This window comes from Lactuca saligna, chromosome 3, assembly GCF_052625555.1.
Source record: "Lactuca saligna cultivar CGN05327 chromosome 3, ASM5262555v1, whole genome shotgun sequence".
Taxonomy (NCBI): domain Eukaryota; kingdom Viridiplantae; phylum Streptophyta; class Magnoliopsida; order Asterales; family Asteraceae; genus Lactuca; species Lactuca saligna.
In genome coordinates, this window is record NC_136419.1 from 146992160 (window position 1) to 147016268 (window position 24109).

The following is a 24109-nucleotide window of genomic DNA, read 5'->3' on the forward strand; positions in this document are numbered from 1 at the left end:
CCAAGGCTTGTTCTTGGGCCGTAAACTCCAACATTTTTGGTGTTAGAATGCAAACTAAACACCCCTAAAGCCTTTAGATGAATTTTAGAAGTCCTTCTCTGCAAGTTTTAGACCTTGAAACACTTTGTATGGCCCTACATAAGAGTTTACGGCCATGAGGAGGGTCTCATGGGCCATAAACTCCATAACACCCCTCAAATGTCCCATAAAACTCATGCTAGGTCTTGGAATAATCCTATTAATCACATGTGATTTGTTTTAACAACATTTAACACCAATTTCATGAAGATTAAGGAGTTTACGGCCAGGAGCCTATACTAGGCTGTAAACTCCCATAAAATAATCATTTTGATGATTTAAATTCATTCCAAGTGTTCCAAGGCAATTTAGATAATCCATTCTAGCAACCCCTATGTCCATTTGAGCCCTTAAACCATCAAAACCACACCCACATGAGTTTACGGCCGTAAACTCATGTATGTGTGTGTTCCATAGTTGTAAACTCATTTAAATGTTTACTTATGGAGAGTAAACTCAAGTCCCAAGTCCCTTGTGCCATTACAAGTCCGAAGATGTCACCCGGGTCACTCCAAACGCCCGTTTTGAGGTGTTTAACTTCATTGGAGTGTAATGTTCCATATGATTAGTGAATGTATCTCTAATTGTATAAATATGGATATTATATCATTTTACATAGGGTCATTGCGAGTAATCAAACCCCGAACCAACGTATAGCATTCAAAACCGACACGTTTCCGAGTCCGATGAGTTCATACCCCTACCCTTTTTCACTGTTTTTCACTGTTTTCAGGGGGGAACACAAGCAAAGTACAAGGAAATTCTTGTACACCAAACATGTTTTCAAATGTGTGTTTCATATTCTTATGCTTTTATAACTAATTACTACAACTGATAACAGATTGAACTTACAGATCGCGTAACATATATTTGTGAAATAGGTCTTTAAACTAGTATGTTTTACATATATTTCACAAATGGCTTCCCACATTTTATCAGTTAAAAGCATGACATTAAAACATTTGAACATAACACCTGTACACTGTTTTGTCCTCGGTAACACTCCACACACATATAAGAGTGGAGGACTATCAGATTATTACTAGTAAATTTGTTATTCCTGTATGATTGGAGACACGTCCTCGGAGAACACTCCACCCAGATTACGCGAGTGGAGGACTACACCCATAACCAGAATCTCTGGTATTTAGAGAGCGTGACTTGAGTGTATAGATCTATACGGGGCTGACTACCCCACACTTGGCTGCTAGCTACAGCCGAACCGAAATGGTTCAAGGGTGACGAAAGTCATAAGTTTGTGGACGACTTATTGCCACATGTGGACTACTTATTGCCACAGGTTTCAGTCTATTGTATGGTTATGGAACTCGCAATTAGGATAACAGAGATTTACTTACAGTAATAATGGATTACTTTATACATCGTTTACATCGTTTACATCTTTTACTTACTGTAACTAACATTCAGGAAAGTATGGTACTTTCCTAGGGAAAACATGGAACCTAATCACGATTACGTCTTTTACCTTGGATACATACATGCAGAAACAGAAAGGAAACCAATACATTTTCGTAAAACAAAACCGCTTATGAACTCACCAGCTTTATGCTGATTTTCAAACCGCTTGTGTTCTCAGGTCGATGTTAGAACAGGTACCCGAAGATCCTTTTGCTCGAAGACGGAGTTTATGAAGATTCGTTTCATTTTCTTTATATATACTATGTATCACAACTATACAAACTTTACTTTTGAAACAACTGTAAAACTTTTATTATGTAATGTAATGGTTGCTTTACTTTACTTACTATGTGCATTGGATTTGACACTCAACGTGGTAGTCAACCCCGGAAATGTTTTCCGCCTTCGGTTTTCGGGGTGTGACAATTTAAACACATAAATGAACAAGAATTAATTCTAAACAATTCAGCAAATTATTCCTATCATTTCTAAATTCATAAGAACATGAACATGATCTTCAAAATTTCAAGAATCATATGAACACATAAAATCATGGAATTTTGATATATGCTATTGTAAATGGATTAGAACAACCATTACACCAACTAAAATAAGTTTTATAACACCAAAACAGTTTAGGGTAATGTTTCTAGTCCATTTCCAGCAACAAAAGACAAAAATATGCACTCTCTCGATCCTACTCGTCGAGTGCATGAACCTACTCGACGAGTAGGTTGAAGTTTGCCTTGGACTCATCGAGTCCCTTCATGGACTCGGCGAGTCAGCTGTGCAAACAGCATAAAATCTTCGATTTTCAGCAATTTGCATCAAGTATTCAAACAAGCAAGCCTAGGCTCTGATACCACTGTTGGGTTTTGAGCAATCTAACACTTCCTAAGGGTGCATGAAACCCTAATAAACCTTGGATCTATGTTTGCCTAAATACATGCAAAATAATAATTTTCCAAGGTTTATAACCTATCTAACATGGCATGGGGAACATTTCAACATAAAAGAGTTAGAAGAGATTACATACCTTCTTTGATGAGTTTGGTTCTAAGGAGTTTGAGGGCCAAGAACCAATAGTGTGAATGCCTCAAATGGAATTACAAAACACCACAAACTCTTGGAAAACTTTGAGAGAGAATACACACTTGTATTTTCGGCCACACACAAGCTTACACAGACTAGTTCACAAGTCACACTTAGGCTCCATTTCATGCTCCATAAGCATGCTTATATAGTGTGCATGGTTAGGGTGAAACCCTAATAACCCATGACCTTTCCTTTTCCAAGGATCCATGGGTTAAAAGCTCCATGGATCATCCATGGACTTCCATATAAGCCTAGCCCATTAACAAAAGAGCATTAGCCCACACTGTATAAAACCAATAGCCCGTAATCTAATTAGTCTTCCTTTTAATCTCTAAATTAATTCATAATTAATTTAAGAGTAAAACTAATTAAATAACATAACCTCATATTAATATATTATAACTTATAATATATTAATAAACATATGTGTATAACTCTCATAAAATTATCCATAAATAGTTTGGATGAGATGCAACCCAAATGGACCATGCCGGGTCGGGTCAAGTATATACCAAATAAGTTATGGACTTAGACACCTTATCCAACAATCCTTGCATGTCTGGGACCAGAATGCAAGCTTTTTCCATCAAGGGTCACTTATGCCAAAATCATCAAAATACCCTAACTTCCTCATCTTAGATTCGTTTCCAACGAACCTTGTATCCATGGAAGAGTGATGAGAATCCCTACGCTTCTAACAACACACCCAAGCCTTAAAACCTTCGGAACAAAACCAAAAATCCCAAAAAGACCGAAATATCAAGTTACGGTTATTCCCTTAACCTCCAAAGACACAATTCTAACACTTGGATCACTTAGATTATAAAACCCACACTCAAGAAGGGACAAATCCTTTCTTTCCTAAGGCCCTAAGCCGCCTGACCACTGAAGATTTGGCCGCCACCCCAAATAAAGAAGCAAATCCGAAACCGAGTGTTATATCGTAGACCTTGTGTATTTATCTTTTATCTTAATCCTTCCTATGGATTTTCTATAACTACCACAATATAAATCTTTTATCTTATTTGATAATTATAACTTTTGATTTCATAATTATTTTGTATATATAAGTATTCATATATATATATATATATATATATACATATATATACATATATATATATATATACACACACACACACACCGTAATTATAGTTATTGACACTAGGATATTTGGCTAGAGTAACAACTAAGTACAAAGCACATCCTTATATTTGACGAACATAACTTCTAGGTATAACGTTATCATAGGGATTTGACCATTATAACATCTAGGTACTATCTCTTCCTATATTATTTGGCATCATATCTCTTAGGCACAATATCATAGTGTACAACTAGGCATAATGTCTACAACTACATTATCATATGGGTTTAAGCTTTATAAAATGACTCGATATTTATAAATATAAATATATTTTGATAAAATCATTTAATAAGCATGTTTCCCCCTATAAAATATTTAGAATAGTGAAATAAGGGTTGTGTACTCAATCTAGCAGCATATTTTGAAACATCAGAGCCATTGCATCCGAAGCTTCGTGCATCGAGACGGTCTCCCGACATAGCTTGAGAGGTGTACAGAGAGTGTTTGGCATGAGAAAATAAGAATGTGGGCACCTTTATTTGTAGGGGTTGTGTAACATTCCGTTTAAGATTGAGTAATTAAGTAATAAACCAGAACCCCAAGATGTAACTTTATATTTTATATAATTTTATAGTTGCCCTAAAATCCCTAATAATTAGTGGGGTGTTGTTTTCGAGGAGCCAAATGATATAATTTGGAATTTTATGGGGTTAAAGTGTAAGTATGAGATTTATTTTGTAAAGATTTTTAGAAGTCAGGGGTGTTTGGTAAAATATCAGACTTATTATGAAAGGATTTTTAGAGGTAGGGGCTAAAGGGTAAATTATACTTTAACGCCCTAAGGCCCTAAGACGCCTGACCACTGAAGATTGGGCTGCCACCCTGAATAAAGATGCAAATCCGAAACCAAGTGTTATATCATAGACCTTGTGTATTTATATTTTATCTTAATCCTTCCTATGAATTTTCTATAACTACCACAATATAAATCTTTTATCTTATTTGATAATTATAACTTTTGATTTCATAACTATTTTGTATATATAAGTATTCATATATATATACACACACACACACACACATCCTAATTATGGTTATTGACACTAGGATATTTGGCCACAGTAACAACTAAGTACAAAGCACATCCTTATATTTGACCAACATAACTTCTAGGTATAACGTTATCATAGGGATTTGACCATTATAACATCTAGGTATTATCTCTTCCTATATTATTTGGCATCATATCTCTTAGGCACAATATCATAGTGTACAACTAGGCATAGTGTCTACAACTCTATTATCATATGGCTTTAAGCTTTATAAAATGATTCAATATTTATAAATATAAATATATTTTGATAAAATCATTTGATAAGTATGTTTCCCCTATAAAATATTTAGAAAATTGAAATAAGGGTTGTGTACTCAATCTAGCAGCGTATTCTGAAGCATCAGAGCCATTGCATCCGAAGCTTCGCGCATTGAGAGGGTATCCCGAAATAGCTTGAGAGGTGTATAGAGAGTGTTTGGCATGAGAAAATTGTTGGATAAGGTGTCTAAGTCCATAACTTATTTGGTATATACTTGACCCGACCGGCATGGTCCATTTGGGTTGCATCTCATCCAAACTATTATGGATAATTTTATGAGAGTTATACACATATGTTTATTAATATATTGTAAGTTATAATATATTAATATGAAGTTACGTTATTTAATTAGTTTTAGTCTTAAATTAATTATGAATTAATTTAGAGATTAAAAGGAAGACTAATTAGATTATGGGCTATTTGTTTTATATAGTGTGGGCTAATACTCATTTGTTAATGGGCTAGGCTTATGTGGAAGTCCATGGATGATCCATGGAGCTTTTAACCCATGGATCCTTGGAAAGGAAAAGGCATGGGTTGTTAGGGTTTCACCCTAACCATGCACACTATATAAGCATGCTTATGGAGCATGAAATGTAGCCTAAGGAAAAATTAGTGAACTAGTGTGTGTGTGTGCATGTGTGTGGCCGAAAATACAAGAGTGTGTATACTCTCTCAAAGTTTTCCAAGAGTTTGTGGTGTTTTGTGATTCCATTTGAGGCATTCACACTATTGGTTATTGGCCCTCAAACTCCTTAGAACCAAACTCATCAAAAGGTATGTAATCTCTTCTAACTCTTTTATGTTGAAATGTTCCCCATGCCATGTTAGATAGGTTATAAACCTTGGAAAATTTAATATTTTGCATGTATTTAGACAAACATAGATCCAAGGTTTATTAGGGTTGCATGCACACTTAGGAAGTGTTAGATTGCTCAAAACCCAATAGTGGTATCAGAGCCTAGGCTTGCTTGTTTGATACTTGATGCAAAATAGTGAAAAAACTCGAAATCGTTGCTGTCTTCATGGTGGACTCGCTGAGTCCATGGGGGGGACTCGACGAGTCCAAGGCAAACTTCAACCTACTCGTGGAGTAGGTTCATGCACTCGACGAGTAGGATCGAAAGAGTGCATACTTTCGACTTTTGCTACCGGAAATGGACTAGAAACATTACCCTAAACTGTTTTGGTGTTTTAAAACTTATTTTAGTTGGTGTAATGGTTGTTCTAATCCATTTACAATAGCATATATCAAAATTCCATGATTTTATGTGTTCATAAAATATTCTTGAAATTTTTGATGATCATGTTCATGTTCTTATGAATTTAGAAAATGATAGGAATTATTTGCTGAATTGTTTAGGATTAATTCTTGATCATTTATGTGTTTTAATGGAGTCCATAATTTGTCCTCAAGTTATGGATTTCCAAAGGTCACCTTTATTTAACACACACTTAAAACACATAAGTTACATGAAAATGAAGAGTCTTCATTTTTATGAATCTTTAATTCATAAGTTAAGAAATGAAGAGTTTTGCAAAGTTACAAAACTTGCCCTCAAGTTTTGGAATTTGTAAAGTTACACACACTTTAATAAACTTTAATTCCAACCCTTAGAGTTTTAATAGTTAAAATTCAACCCTTATACTATTTATAACATTAATGGTTAATTACTATATATATGTATAAGAATAAGTCGTTTTACCGTTAGTAGGCCTCATTCACGAAGCCGGGCTATAAGGTGGGTATAAGGTTGTTGCCTATAAAATGGCGACTTAATGGGTGTCCATTCTCACCCACCGCTTGCTTGATCGGTGGAGGGTCGTTAGCCGAACGGGTAGAACAATGACTTTAAATCCTCATTAAAAGTATAATGAATATTATAAAGTAACTAAACTCTTTTAATTCCCAATCTTAGTTACCTTAGGAAAAATGTGAACATGGTGCTAGTCCATGGAATTCACACTTTGTACCTTACCAAGTCGTTGGTGGAGCGTGTGTGGTTAACCGGCACACTAACTAGGACTAGTAAGGATCACGAAGGGTGACTTAATGTTTGTCATAGATCAATGGAGCATGTATGGTTAACCGGCACATTGATTAGGTGATAATATTAAGAGTACCAAGTGAATTAGCATGGTTATTCACACCTTGTTTTGTGATCCTCGGCATCCCAGTCACAAAACTTGAAGGGCACAATCTAGATTGAAACATGCCATTGAAAAGTTCAATGAATCTCAAAAGAATATAGGAATTTCAAATCCAATTAAACCTAATAAATCATTTCATTTTGATGGTGGAAATTGGTGAATCGTCATTCACCTACCTTTCAAATATATTATTACTTAGATTACGGCATCCCTCTTCTAAGTATAATATATTGTGATTGGGTCCTAGCCTTAATATTACATTTGGGTGTCTTATTAAGGATCCTATATATCTAATCTAAACTTACTCTCTTCTTTCAGATGTATTCCAACACTAATGCTTCGGGCTCTAACCCAACTGGTTCTTTCTCTCTCATGAATCTTTGTGCGAGGGTCATCTTTGATGGTTCCAACTTCATGGATTGGATTAGGAACATCAGGATGGTTACTCGTTACGAGGACAAAGAATATGTCCTCGATAAGGAGTTAAAAGATCTTGATGAGTCTACTGCTACTCCTGAGGAGATCACTGAATTCAGGACTCATGAGAGAGATGCTACTAAGGTGGCATGTATCATGATGGCCACAATGACAGGCGAGCTCCAAAAGTCGTATGAAGATTTCTACCCTTTTGAGATGCACCAAGACCTGATGGAAAGGTACCATCAGAGTGCTCGCCAGGAGCGGTATGAAATAATCTCCTCCATAATAACTACTCGCATGAAGGATGGTGAATCCGTCACGGCCCACATGCAAAAGATGCAAAGGTATGTGGACCGTTTGCTGAAACTGAATGTTAACATCCCTGAGGAGTTGGCAATTGACATCATTTTGCACTCCTTGCCTTCTTGTTATGATCATTTTCGAATGACGTATCATATGAACAAGGAGGAGGTTACCCTCAGCAAGCTTCAAGGACTCTTGAAGACCGCGGAATCCGGTCTTAAGGGTAAGGCGGTTGTTACCTCTACTACTCCTACTCCAACATCTACCCCTGTTTTGGCTATTAGGCAAGGCAAAGGGAAGAAGAGGAAGCACCCTTTGATGGGTACCAAGGGAAAGTCTCTTGAAGGCTCCTCATCGAAGACCAAGAGCGGTTCTGTCACTCCTTCTGCCATTCCCAAGGATGCTGAATGCTTTTATTGCCATGAAAAGGCACACTGGATGCGAAACTGCCCAAAGTACTTGCAGGATCTAAAGGATGGGAAAGTGAAACCCACCCATGCAGGTATTTACACTATATTGTCTAATTACTCAACATATTCTAACTCTTAGGTGCTTGATACAGGATGTGGTATTCACATATGTTCTGATTTGCAGGGCCTAAGAAGAACTGAGGATGTGGAGCACGGGAAGATAAACTTAATCATGGGGAATAGGAAGGCTTCACCTGTTTCCAAGATTGGAGTTTATACTTTGTTACTCAATAATGGGTTAAAATTAGATTTGAATAAATGTGTGTACTCGTCTGAAATGGCGAGGAATATTATTTCTTTTCATGCTTTGTACAAACAAGGTTTTACCTTTTCGTTTGATAATGAATGTGGTGGTATTAATGCTTTCTTTAAAAATGTGTTTTATTTTAAAGCATTACCTTGTGATGGTGTGTATGAAACTGTGTCGATTGTAGACAACTTAGGAAATAATGTGTTGTATATTGATTCTTCTACTAGCCTAGATAAAGCATCATTGTGGCATTTTCGTCTTGGACATGTAAACAAGAAACGCATAGGCCAACTCCAAAAGAGTGGAGTCTTGGAATCATTTGACCTTAAATCGGACGATAGTTGTGAATCTTGTCTACATTGAAAGATGACAAAATCACCCTTCACTGGAACTTGTGAGAGGGGTGAGGGTTTGTTGGACCTAATACATACTGATGTATGTGGGCCATTCAAAACCGCCACAAGGGATGCTAATCGGTATTATGTGACTTTTATTGATGATTTTAGTAGATATGGGTATGTCTACTTAATCAAACATAAGTCAGAAACCTTTGAAAGGTTTAAGGAATTCAAACAGGAAGTAGAAAATCAATTGGGCAGGAACATTAAGATGCTTCGATCTGATCGAGGTGGTGAGTATCTTAGCACCGAGTTCCTTGACTATCTTAAGGAGTGTGGGATTGTCTCACAATTGACTCCTCCCAGGACACCACAGCTGAATGGTGTGGCTGAGAGGCGTAATCGAACTTTTTTGGACATGGTTCGCTCTATGATGAGTCGAGTTTCGTTACCAATCTCTTTTTGGGGGTATGCCTTAGAGACTGCCGCCCATATCCTTAATCTAGTCCCTATAAAGAAGGTTACCAAAACACCTCATGAGATGTGGACTGGGAAGGTTCCCAATTTGGACCACATCAAAATTTGGGGTTGCGAGGCTTTCTTGAGACGTGAGACTCATGATAAGCTTGAACCCCGAAGTGAAAGGTGTATTTTCATCGGCTACTCACAGAAATCCTTTGGTTACCTCTTCTACAGACCCAGTGAGAATGTGGTCTTTGTAGCTAGAAGAGGAGTCTTTCGCGAGAGAAAATTTATAAGCCAAGGAGACAGTGGGAGGCAAATTGATCTTGAAGAAATTCAAGAATCAATTGGTGAAGGAACCTCAGACACTAGCAATCAACCTGAGGAGGAAACTCCTGTTGATCCAGCTGACGAGTCTGTACCTCCAAGGTGTTCTACACGGGTTAGGAACACACCTTCGTTTTATTATGGTTTTCATATTACTACGGAAGGTGATACGTTTATCAGTGATAGTACATTGGTAAATTTGGATGAACCTAGAAATGTTAAGGAAGCCATGGCAGGCCCGGAGTCTGCTAAATGGAAGGAGGCTATGGACAGAGAGATATAGTCCATGTATGACAATCAAGTTTGGAACTTGGTTGACCATGTACCAGGCCGTAAAACAGTCGGGTGCAAATGGATCTTCAAGAAGAAGACAGACATGGAAGGAAAAGTGCATAGTTATAAGGCTCGACTAGTTGCGAAGGGTTTTACTCAAACTCAAGGTATTGATTATGATGAAACCTTCTCGCCAGTAGCAAAGATTAAGTCCATTAGGGTTGTGCTAGCCATTGCAGCATTTCATGATTATGAAATATGGCAATGGATGTCAAAACCACTTTCCTTAACGGAAAGTTGGCTGAGGATGTGTACATGAATCAGCCAGAGGGTTTTGTAAGTGCAGAGTACCCTAATAGAGTATTCAAGCTTGAGAAATCCATTTATGGATTAAAACAAGCATCTCGTAGCTGGAATCTTTGTTTTGATGAGAAGGTAAAAGAGTTTGGCTTCTCGAGAAGCGAAGATGAGTCTTGCGTGTATGTCAAAGCTAGTGGGAGTATAGTTAGCTTCTTGGTACTGTATGTGGATGACAAACTACTTATAGGAAATGACATCCCAACCTTGCAGGAGGTTAAGTCTTGGCTTAGGAAGTGCTTTGCTATGAAGGACCTAGGGGAGGCTACCTATATCCTAGGGATAAGGATATTAAGAGAAAGGAGTAGAAGACTAATTAGACTTAGTCAGAGTATCTACTTGGATAAGGTGTTGAAAAGGTTCAACATGGAGAATTTCAAGAAAGGAGATTTACCGATCCAAAGCAATACCAAACTAAGTAAGACTCAGAGTCCGAGTACAGAGACAAAGATAGCTGATGAGCCAATTACCGTATGCTTCCGCAGTTGGCTCGATCATGTATGCTATGACTTGTACCCACCCTGATGTGGCATTTGCTTTGAGCATGGTCAGTAGGTATCAGGGGAACCCTGGCAAGGCTCATTGGACCGCGGTAAAGAACATTCTCAAGTACCTGCGGATGACTAAGGATTGGGTCCTTACCCTTGGTGGGAGTGATGACTTGAGAGTATTAGGGTATAGTGATGCTAGTTTTCAGACTGATAGGGATAATTTCCGCTCTCAGTCGGGCTGGATCTTTACCTTAAATGGAGGGGCAATTTCTTGGAACAGTTCCAAGCAGGAGACGGTGGCTGATTCGACTTGTGAATCAGAGTATATAGCAGCGAGTGAAGCAGCGAAGGAGGCGATATGGCTAAAGAACTTCATCGGAGACCTTGGAGTTGTACCAGCTATCAAGGAACCTATGGAGATTTTCTATGACAACAATAGTGCGGTTGCCTTAGCCAAGGAACCAAGAGATCATGGCAGATCCCGACACATTGACAGAAAATATCACGTCATAAGACACAAGATTGAAGAAGGAATCCTTGTGGCAAGGAGGATATCGTCGGATGAGAATCCTGCAGATCCCCTTACGAAGGGACTGACGAGGGTTAAGCATTTTCAGCATGCGAGGCGCATTGGGCTGAGGGATGATATTAGTTTTACAGATTAGATAGTTTTCCTGAAACTTGTAAAATGTAATCGACGTTTGATGATGAATAAAATTTGTGATTTATTTATGAGTAAAGTGTTACTATCATTGTCAATTATTTACTATAGTTTCAGTTTTGCATGTTTTGACTTCCAGAATAATTAATTTATTCAAACCTCCACAATCGATCATACGTCGGAAGTAGGTAGGAATCAAGATTGTCATGAATTGGGTTTGTAGATGGCTAAAAGGTGTTTAGACATGGCAATGGTTGCTGCAACATTCATGAGTACTCATAAGTTATGAGTATTGGTATAAACCCACGCTTACTTGTATCACTTCATGGAATTTATCTCGAGTGATTGTGAGACGATAACATAATATAGATCTTTAAACCTAGAGATATGAGTTGTTTCCTATGAGTTGGTTGTGCATTGATTGCACGTAAACGCATCAGTAACTTGATCTTATAAAACGTGCCTTTGTGTACAATTCAATAAGTAGTAGAACAAGCATATCAGTCGAAGTTTATCTGTTCCTTCTAGAAATAGAAGCGATATCTGGGCCCCTTGATGATTTTGTGTTGACCCATGTACCGCGCCCGGTCAGAACTAAACCGATGTGTTCAGTGAAGTTCTTCGTCAAACAAATCGGAAAATTGAGAAACAACTGCTAGACAATAAGCAAGACATAGTTCCATGTGTTTGTCCGGCTGATATCATGAGAACAGAGCATTATGTGATCACTTGTCTTAAAAATGGCGCTTCATGGTTCGACGGAGTTTTCAAGAGCTATGATTGTTGGTTGGTTCCTGAAGTTATATAGGCAAATACAGTTATCAGACTTATCTAAGTGGTAGTCTGTTGGATAAGGTGTCTAAGTCCATAACTTATTTGGTATATACTTGACCCGACCAGCATGGTCCATTTGGGTTGCATCTCATCCAAACTATTATGGATAATTTTATGAGGGTTATACACATATGTTTATTAATATATTATAAGTTATAATATATTAATATGAATTTACGTTATTTAGTTAGTTTTAGTCTTAAATTAATTATGAATTAATTTAGAGATTAAACGGAAGACTAATTAGATTATGGGCTATTTGTTTTATATAGTATGGGCTAATACTCATTTGTTAATGGGCTAGGCTTATGTGGAAGTCCATGGATGATCCATGGAGCTTTTAGCCCATGGATCCTTGGAAAGGAAAAGACATGGGTTATTAGGGTTTCACCCTAACCATGCACACTATATAAGCATGCTTATGGAGCATGAAATGTAGCCTAAGGAAAAACTTGTGAACTAGTGTGTGTGTGTGTGTGCATGTGTGTGGCCGAAAATACAAGAGTGTGTATACTCTCTTAAAGTTTTCCAAGAGTTTGTGGTGTTTTGTGATTCCATTTGAGGCATTCACACTATTGGTGCTTGGCCCTCAAACTCCTTAGAACCAAACTCATCAAAAGGTATGTAATCTCTTCTAACTCTTTTATGTTGAAATGTTCCCCATGCCATGTTAGATAGGTTATAAACCTTGGAAAATTTAATATTTTGCATGTATTTAGACAAACATAGATCCAAGGTTTATTAGAGTTGCATGCACACTTAGGAAGTGTTAGATTGCTCAAAACCCAACAAAAATAAGAATGTGGGCACCTTTATTTGTAGGGGTTGTGTAACATTACGTTTAAGATTGAGTAATTAAGTAATAAACCAGAACCCCAAGATGTAACTTTATATTTTATATTATTTTATAGTTGCCCTAAAATCCCTAATAATTGGTCGGGTGTTGTTTTCAGGGAGCCAAATGATATAATTTGGAATTTTAGGGGGTTAAAGTGTAATTATGAGATTTATTTTGTAATGATTTTTAGAAGTCAGGGGTGTTTGGTAAAATATCAAACTTATTATGAAAGGATTTTTAGAGGCAGGGGCTAAAGGGTAAATTATAGATTTAATTTGAAACGGATTTTAAAGGTAGGGGCTAAACTTGGAAAAGGGAATAAAGTTTGAGAGGAACATGAGACTTAACCCGTCACTCATTTTTCTCTTCCAATGAAGGACGATATCATTGTTGGTGTTATCACAAAAATTGTCGAGTTTTATAATTCTATGATTACGAAGATGGATGAGAAGGCGGAAGTTGATCTAAATAATTTTGGGAAGATTGACTCTCTTTTGGTTGACTTGGAGGAAATCGTGTTAAAGTCTGGTTCTTTTGCTTGGTTCACTCCTGAGTTTTTAACTCAGAAGTTTCAATTGCTTGAGTAAATAATTCATTCTGAATTGGCTCCGCTTTCGAAATTATTAAACTTACTACCAACGGATGCCCCACATGTTGTTACAGGTGTACAAGGGGGAGAGAGAAATGTGGTTGGTGTAAGTAAAGGAGAAGGAGAATTTGGGAAGACAAGTGGCGATGATGCGAAAGTTGTGGGAAAAGTCCCGATAACTCAAATTTCTACTACTTTGCCAAAGAAGACCGATCCAATCATTTCGACAACTATAACAACAAAACCTCTAGCAAAAGGAATTGTTATTGGTGCATCAAGTTCGACTTCGAAGCTAACTCCCATTGAAGCAGATAAAGAAAAAAGAAAATCTATTGTCATTGAACAATCGAAGGAAGAGAGAAAAGCAGCCATTGAATCTGAAATGGAAAAGCAACGACATATTCAAAGTATTCTCAAGCTTCGTCAAAACGATCCTCCAAATATGTACAAAGGTGACCCAAGGAAATTACACAACTATGAGAATATTAAGGCTTTGGTAATATATGGAGAGATGTATGACTTTGAGAAGAAGCCAAAAAAGATTTATGTTACTGAGAACTCATATATGAGTTAGCTGGACTTTCCCATCAACAATATGATGTTTATTACCTCGTAATATCAAATTGTTGATAAGTTCGATGATAAGGAAGAGTTCAAGTTAAAGCTTCGATTTCATGCAGTACTTGGGAAAGAAAAAGAAGAAGTTTGGTCACTTATCAAGATTGTTCAAATTTTGAATATATCCAAAGATGTTCTATTTGAGGGTGTACTTCAAAACTTTTGATATCAAGTGGTTAGAGAAAACATTACAACTTTCAACTTCATTGTTCCTGGCTTTCCACTTATAAAGTCGCAGAGATTCTTAAGTTCAACAATGAAACAAAACTCCACGGTACAAGCAAAGAAGATTATTTACTGGGTCTTGCTCATATCAAGTTTTCATCGACAATTATTTCGATTGCTTAGCATTGACAAATGTTGAATTAGCTTTGACAATGGGCAAAGAGATGAATGTACCTCAATCAATCTTGAAGAGTAAAGCTCATTTCCTGCCTTATGATGATGGAGAGATTTTTCTAAAGCCACTCAGAATAGTTTTTTGTTGGAAGAAGCAAGAAGGGAAGAAAGACAAAGTATTTATTTCAAGATTGTGATGTTGAAAGATATACTACACCTCATTATATGAACTTGATGGTTCGTATGAATAACTATAATAAAAACAATGATATAGATAAGGCTAATTTGAATATGATGATGAATTGGTATGCAACGATCAGAAGTACGATGCATCAAGCAACTCAAATGTTAATGACTTAGATTTGACACTCATCACAAATGGGGAGAATGTTAGGGTTTGAAGGTTGTGATGTGTCAAAATTATAGTTGTTATTTGTAATTTGATTGTATTTTATTTTAAGAACTACTTTTGTAACAAAGCTTTGATGTTGAAGTCCTTCTACTTTTTGTGCTTTCAGTTTTCCCTATAAATATGGGAATGATACTTTTAGAGGTAGAGAGCTTTTCCTGATTGTATTTGTATTCACTTTCAACCTCTTGTATTGAACTAATCAAGCAATATAACATGCCAAACTTGTAACAACCCGTTATTTCAAGTCAGTAAAAATGGAGTCTTGTAACCTCTTTGAGAAAGGAAATAGAATATCATCGAAAAATGAAGTATTCAAAAACTCTATTTGGAGTACACTATGTGGTAGTTATCGTCTTAAGGTTTCCAAACATATAAATAACACAAAAATCCGAGTTATAACGAAGAAGTTATGCTCATTCTAAGTTTTCCGACAAAAACCAGCAATACGAAGTTGCGTAAAAACGCAAAGTTTCAATAAAACACTTTCCGACCTTAGGTGTCTAAATGAAAGTCGTAGATATCGTTAAACTACAAACATGCATAAAAAGAACGCTCAAATCGGACATCGTATGAATAAGTTATGAATTTTTAAAGAAATTCCTTAATCACGTCATTTTAATAAATAAATAATAAAAATAATTCCGGAATTTGCCAACGGAATCTAAATGAAAGTTGTAGATCGTAGTCTCACCTTCGCGGGGATATAAAGAACGTCAAAAACGAAGTTCGTATGAAGGAGATATGAATTTTCGAAGTTTGATAATTAATTTATATATTTTTTTTTAATAAAACTTCGGTATTATCCGAAGGGGAGTCAGCGACCTCATCCGAGGTACGCGCTGCGTACTCCTGTACGCCCCGCGTACCCGAGAAACTTGGCCTCAAACCGGCCACATCGCCCTATGCGAGGCACCCGACCCGACCCGTCCCATCCGACCCGACTGCCTGAGCCGTCCCATCCGAGGCCAAGGCAGTCGAGGCTTCGGTCACGCATGACGTACGCGTACGCGCTGCGTACGAGCGTACGCCCCGCGTACGTGGCCTCTCAGGCCCCCCTATAAATAGCATGCGAGGGTTCCCGGGAAAATGTCCCATTCTCTCTCCTTTTTCTTGCGTTTTACCTCGTTTTCCGTGCTCGCACTACCCCGAAGCCCTGGTCATTTTGTGCAAGTCCCGAAGGTCGATTTTTCTCCCGAGGAATCCCGAGATTTCCGAGGAAAATCCATTTCCCGAGACGAAACTCTGCCCGGTTTTCCATCTTGCTATCTTCAAACTTTCAAGTGAGTTCATACCCCTTTCAAACACACTTTAAATACATTTTAAATGCTTTTATACTCTTTTAGGGGGGGAATACAAGTAAACATACGGTTATTATCGTGTATTTTATAAATTTTCACTTCACTTGTTTTATCGAACAAATCACTTGGAACTCATTACTATTATGGAAAACTCTTGTCATACTTTGTGTGCATTAGACATTATACAAAGTATATAATGATTTCAAAGTAACTTTCATTGTTAAGTCGTTTTATACATTCTAAAAACTTATGATTTTGCTTTGTCAAACATTGTGAAAAAGGATAAACTTTGCATAGAAAACTATCACTTTAATACGGGCTTAGTTGAGAATCCATGAGACGTGTATATCTTCAAACGTTAGTTTTCTTTATTAGAAAGTAATGCTGCAAGTCCTGTCTATAACCAGAGTCTCCCGTTCGGAGAACGTGTCAAATGTGTATAAATCTATATGGGAAGTCATGATCCCGCGCCCTGACTGTTAGCTACAGTCCGTCTTTTGGGGTGATAGTTGTCATAACGCTGCGACGCCTGAAGAACGTCGTTACAGACATATTATGTTTAGTATGGTTATAAAACTCATCGGATATACAATTATTATGGTATTATGCTTTTATGAACGAGTAGCTATTAAAACTATTCTTCATCTAATAAATGCGATCTTCGTATAGTTTTACTATATAAAACTATGACACAACTTTTGAGAACGTCAGTTTCTTGCGATTTTCGGTCTTAGAGACTGCCAATTATATTAGGAAAATAAGGGTTTCTCCTGCATACAAACCAAACAACTAATAGGAAAATAAGGGATTTTCCTAGTGCAATTATTTACAACTTATAACACGAACATTTATATGCATTTCATACTTTTATAAGAAAATAAGGGTTTTCTTGGAAAACACAACAACTCGTATCTCAACCATTAGGGAAAATATGGGATTTTCTGGATCTAATACATTCACTTTCAACACAACAAATCACAACTCTTTACATTTGAAATGCTGCGTTTTCTGGAAAATATACACCCATTTTGGGATGGCATCCAATTTTTCTAAACTACTTATGAACTCACCAACTTAATTGCTGACACTTTTTCTTTGAAATAACTTGTATTCTCAGGGAACCGCTAAGCAGGTTTGGGAATCAACTTTTGGGATTAACGCGCTGGCGTTAATTACTTCTTTTGGATGATGTTTATGTATTTATTTTTTGAACATGTAATGAATACAATTATGTAAACATCTTGGAAACTTTAATATATATGGTGGTGTGTACTTTCCTTTCTATGAACTGTTATGATACTGAATATGACGTCCTCCGCCCCCGAACGTTTCTGCCGTTCTGGTTTGGGGGTGTGACAGATTGGTATCAGAGCTTTGTTTATAGGGAATTAAGTATATCAAAACCATTCCTTTTTGATATACAACTATAAACTTAACTGGGCAAAAACTCTCTGAGAAAAATTCATACTTTTGAAAGTAAATCTAATTAGTTTTAAGGTAAGCATGCACTCTTTTTATACTAATAACAGTTTCATAGTAAATAACTTTAGAAGTATTATAAATAAGTTGTGCAGCACAGGTACGCCTTGGGACATGTAATCAGAACTGGGAAGAATATAGCCTGATCAACTATATTTGTCCAAGAGCTGACTAACGTATGCCAAGGAGTGTCTGTAATGGACAACAAATTTAAAACTTACCAAAAGCAAATCGCTAAAGAATATTGAGGGAGTATTCAAGTGCCGTCAACCATTAAACTTAAGGGTAAGTTTCATGTGCTCTAGCTTATAGTAAACTTTTAACTCTATTCTCGTACAGACTAAATGGCGGGATTCCATCACCCCAATGACCCCTACTACCCCAACCAAGGTAATGGAGGGTGGATTGAAGAAGATCCTGAAGAAGACGAAGATCATATAGAGTTGGAGGGAGGGGATGACTCTGGCACGGATTCGGAGCCAGAAATTATAAATCCACCAATCCCACAATCTCCCGTCCACGTGAGGAATTTCCAAGGACCCACTCCAGTGTGGGGAAGTCACCTCCATCATTGGAGCCAACAACAAAGCTTACGCCCTCCTTACGGCATGTGCTGAGACTTCTATGATGTGAGAGGCGGGGGATTAGCCGACCGCGCACTTCTGGTCATGGTTGGCAAACTCGCCAACCAGTGCTATCAATCCGGAGTGCAAGCCAACCGAATCCGAGAGGTCAATGTGGAAGTACAAATCCACACGGCCGATATCAACCGCCTAGAGTTGTTGCAGAACGACATCCACATTCGCGCCGAAGCATTTCAAGCACAAACAAATGCAGCCTTCGCAGAATTAAGAGAACAACAAGCTGCATTTGATAGACGCCTCATGGAGTCGAAGCAGTCCGACAGGGAGTCGAGCTCCAAACGCAAAGCGCACCGCAAGTAGTACTTGCCCAACTCTCAAATTTTGTTATAAATTAGGACTTCGGATAAAAGTATTATTTTCTTTAAATTGTTATGTAATCGGAGGCCTTTAGAAAGGCCAAGAAATTTTGTCTAGACCCCTCTGTAACACAACTATATGTTTAATATATATAAGGGTATACCCCTTTTCTTGTTGTTGTTAATCATGCGCAAATCGTTCGATTCATTGGTACAGCTATTCAAACTTTACTTTCAAGCTCAAAACATTGTGTCAGTCAAACCCAACTTCTTAGAACTATTAGAAGTTAACTCAATATCATTCAACTCTGAACTGCCAAAACTTATAAATTTTTCCATATTTTTTCTTTTGGCAGCACGATGCCTCCCCGTCCAAACCTAAGGCCCAGGCCGGGCACGGTACCACCACCACCTCCACCACCAGCTTATGATCTAGCCATGGTCCAGGCTGCTATCACAGCAACAGTAACTGCAGCCCTCTTGCAAATAAACTCTCACGGAAATGGAGGGGAGGGAAGCAGCACGAATCATCCAAATCATGGCACTGGTCATGGTCAAGGAAGAGAATGTACTTACAAGGAGTTCTCTAACGCTAAGCCAAAAACTTTTAATGGAACTGGGGGAGTCATTGCACTAATGCAATGGTTCGAGAAGACCGAAATGGTCTTCGAGATCTGCTCATGCCTAGAAGCAAGCAAAGTCAAGTTCGCTGCTTGCACTTTCGTGGATCGAGCCCTCACTTGGTGGAAAAGCCATGTGAATTCAGTGACGCTCACTGTCGCCAACGCCATGAGTTGGGACGATCTAAAGGTTCTACTACTGGAAGAATACTGCCCAAGGGGCGAAGTGCAAAAGCTGGAGCAAGAGCTCTGGAATCTGAAAATGACTGGGTCTGACCTAGTCACCTACACAGCTAGGTTCAACGACCTCGCTGCACTGTGCCCTACCATGGTCAACCCAGAATCAAAGAAGGTTGAAAGGTACATTTGGGGGTTGTCACCCCAGATTCAAGGGCATGTCCTAGCTACCGGCCCTGTTACCTACAACAGTGCTAAACGCCTGGCTCAGCGACTCATCGACCACCGAGTAAAACCCAGTATCATTTCAACAACTGCAAATCCACCTAGGGAGGCTCAGGGCCAGAGTAGGCCTTGGAACAAAAGGAGGGGACAAACCCTCCAGGAAAACCCCAAGAAACAACAAGTAATAGCGACCCACGCTATGACTGTACCTGTGAACCCTGCCCCCACAAGCTCATATAATGGGAAACTTCCTAAATGCAACCGATGCAGCTTCCACCACCACGGTCCTTGCCCTGATCTTCAATGCACCAAGTGTAATAAGAAGGGACATACAGCCCGCTATTGCAAAGGGCCAACCCAACCATCCGTCCCCACTACTAATACCGGGGTAATCCGCGCCTGCTTTGAGTGCGGAGACACGGGGCACTACTGCAGGGACTGCCCAAAGGCAAACAACCGGAATACCGGCGGAAGGGGGCAAGTTTTCGCAATGGACAAGATGAAGCCATTGCGGACCCTACTGTTGTTGCGGGTACGTTTCTTCTCGATAACTCGTATGGATGCATTTTGTTTGATAGTGGAGCGGAAAGGAGTTTTGTGAGTCACGACTTTAAAGGCCTGCTAAAATCAATACCACAATCACTAAGTGAACCATTCATAGTAGAAATGGCCAACGGGAAAACCGAAGGCACTAAGGAGATATACTTAAACTGCACCCTAACTTTAAACGATAATCCCTTTTCAATCAACCTCATGCCAGTCTCGATTAAGAGTTTCGATGTCATCATTGGCATGGATTGGCTGAGTTCTCATCATGCGGACATTCTATGTTACGATAAGGCCGTTCGCCTTAATCTGCCAACCGGCAAAACTTTCATTGTCTTGGGCGACAAACCAAGTACCACTCTTCGTATCATCTCAAGTATCCAAGCTCGGAAATGCCTATGCAAGGAGTGTCACGCATTCTTGGCACATGTTGTAAATGTGAAACGCGAAGTCCAAGACATCAAGAGTGTGCCCGACGTACGCGATTTTCCCGATGTTTTTCCCGAGGACCTTCCGGGAATACCATCCGCGAGACAAGTTGAGTTCCGAATCGATCTAGTTCCCGGAGCTACCCCAATAGCCAAAGCACCCTATCGATTAGCCCCGGCAGAGATGCAAGAGCTAAACTACTTGGAAAAGGATTCATCAAGCCGAGCTTCTCGCCATGGGGAGCACCCATACTATTCGTGAAAAAGAAGGATGGATCATTCAGAATGTGCATCGACTACCGAGAACTCAACAAACTTACCATCAAGAATCGATACCCCCTACCCCGAATCGATGACTTATTCGACCAACTCCAAGGAGCCAACTACTTCTCCAAGATCGATCTGAGGTCGGGATATCACCAGCTGCGAGTCCTGGAGAGTGATATTCCTAAGACGGCCTTCCGAACACGATACGAACATTACGAGTTCGTAGTGATGCCGTTCGGACTGACCAATGCCCCGGCCGTGTTCATGGATCTAATGAATCGGGTATGTCGTCCATTCTTGGATAAATTCGTGATAGTATTCATAGACAACATACTCATTTATTCAAAGAATAAAGAAGAGCATGGTCAACATCTGAGGCAAGTTTTAGAGACGTTACGGACTGAGAAACTATATGCAAAATTCTCAAAATGTGAATTTTGGATTAGAAAGGTGGACTTCCTCGGTCACGTGGTCAGGAAGGAAGGAATCCATGTGGATCCATCAAAAATCAAGGCTATCAAAAACTGGTCTGCACCAACTACACCAACAGAAATTCACCAATTTCTAGGTCTTGCTGGTTATTACCGAAGGTTCATCCAGAATTTCTCCAGCATCGCAAAGCCTCTTACCGCCTTAACCCAGAAAGGTGTGACCTACAATTGGGGAGAAAAGCAAGATGCTTCATTTCAGACTTTGAAACAGGCCCTTTGCAGCGCGCCCATCCTTTCTCTCCCAGAAAGGACCGAAGATTTTGTGGTGTATTACGACGCTTCGAAGCAAGGGCTGGGTTGTGTACTAATGCAGAGGGGAAAGGTTATTGCATATGCCTCACGACAACTGAAAACGCATGAGGTCAATTACACCACTCATGATTTAGAACTTGGGGCGGTGGTCTTCGCTCTTAAAATCTAGAGACACTACCTATATGGTACCAAATGCACTATCTTTACAGACCACAAGAGCCTACAACACATCTTCGACCAGAAGGAGTTGAACATGAGACAGCGACGTTGGGTCGAATTGCTCAACGACTACGAATGTGAGATTCGCTATCATCCAGGAAAGGCTAACGTCGTGGCAGATGCCCTTAGTCGTAAGGAGTACCCTGGCCGAAGAGTGAAGTCATTAGCCATGTCAATCCATTCGCACCTGTCGACACAAGTCAAGGAAGCTCAAATAGAGGCCCTGAAACCCGAAAACGTGATAGGTGAGACCCTTTGGGGAATGGACAAGAATTTAGAAATCAAGAGTGACGGAGCACGCTACCTTATGAACCGAATATGGATGCCCAAGTTTGGTGGACTTAGAGAGGTAGTTATGAGCGAGGCACACAAGACTCCATACTCCGTACACCACGGGTCAGACAAGATGTATCAAGATCTCAAACAACTCTACTGGTGGCCAAACATGAAAGCAGAGATCGCTACATATGTGAGCAGGTGTTTGACTTGCGCCAAGATCAAAATAGAACACCAGAAACCCTCAGGACTACTCCAACAACCTGAAATTCCTGAGTGGAAATGGGAGTAGATTTCCATGGACTTTATCACGAAACTTCCCAAAACTCAGGGTGGCCAAGATACTATTTGGGTAATCGTTGATAGATTTACCAAGTCCGCTCATTTCCTACCGATCAAGGAAACTGATAAAATGGAAAAGCTATCAAGAATCTACATCCGAGAGATCGTACGACTTCATGGAGTGCCAATGTCTATCATCTCAGATAGAGACAGCAGATTCACGTCTAGATTCTGGCAATCATTGCAAAAATCCATGGGAACAAGATTGGACATGAGTACTGCCTATCACCCCCAAACTGACGGATAGAGTGAAAGAACGATCCAAACCTTGGAAGACATGTTGCAAGCATGTGTAATCGACTTTGGTAAAGCATGGGATGTTCACTTACCTTTGGTTGAGTTCTCTTATAACAATAGTTATCACACTAGTATCAATACTGCTCCATTTGAAGCCCTTTACGGCCGTAAGTGCAGATCACCTCTGTGCTGGACGGAAGTGGGCGACACACAACTAGCAAAAGGTCTAGTCCCTGATAGCACCCTCACTGGTCCAGAGATCATCAAGGAAACTACTGAAAAGATCGTGCAAATACGAGAACGACTGAAATCCTCGAGGGATAGGCAAAAGAGCTATGCCGAAAAAAGACGTAAACCCTTGGAATTTCAGATTGGCGATCGGGTACTACTGAAGGTCTCACCCTGGAAGGGAATGATACGCTTTGGAAAGCGTGGGAAGCTAAATCCTAGGTACATTGGACCCTTCGAAATCATTTCAAGGATTGGTCCAGTAGCCTACAAACTCCGACTTCCAATTGAGCTTAACAAAGTACATCCAGTATTCCACGTATCAAACCTGAAGAAGTGTCTGTCCGATGAAACACTTGTAATTCCACTCGATGAGATCGAACTAACTGAAAATCTTAACTTTGTGGAAGAACCCGTCGAGATCATGGATAAGGAAGTTAAACGAACTAAACAGAGTCGCATTCCAATAGTAAAGGTCCGATGGAATGCTAAGAGGGGACCTGAGTTCACGTGGGAACGAGAAGATCAAATGCAACAGAAGTATCCACATCTCTTCCCCAGCCCCGAAGACTCTTCTTTTGTATTAAAATTTCGGGACGAAATTCCCTCTAATGGGGGGATGATGTAACAACCCGTTATTTCAAGTCAGTAAAAATCGAGTCTTGTAACCTCTTTGAGAAAGGAAATAGAATATCTTTGAAAAATGAAGTATTCAAAAACTCTATTTGGAGTACACTATGTGGTAGTTATCGTCTTAAGGTTTCCAAACATATAAATAACACAAAAATCCGAGTTATAACGAAGAAGTTATACTCATTCTAAGTTTTCCGACAAAAACCAGCAATACGAAGTTGCGTAAAAACGCAAAGTTTCAATAAAACACTTTCCGACCTTAGGTG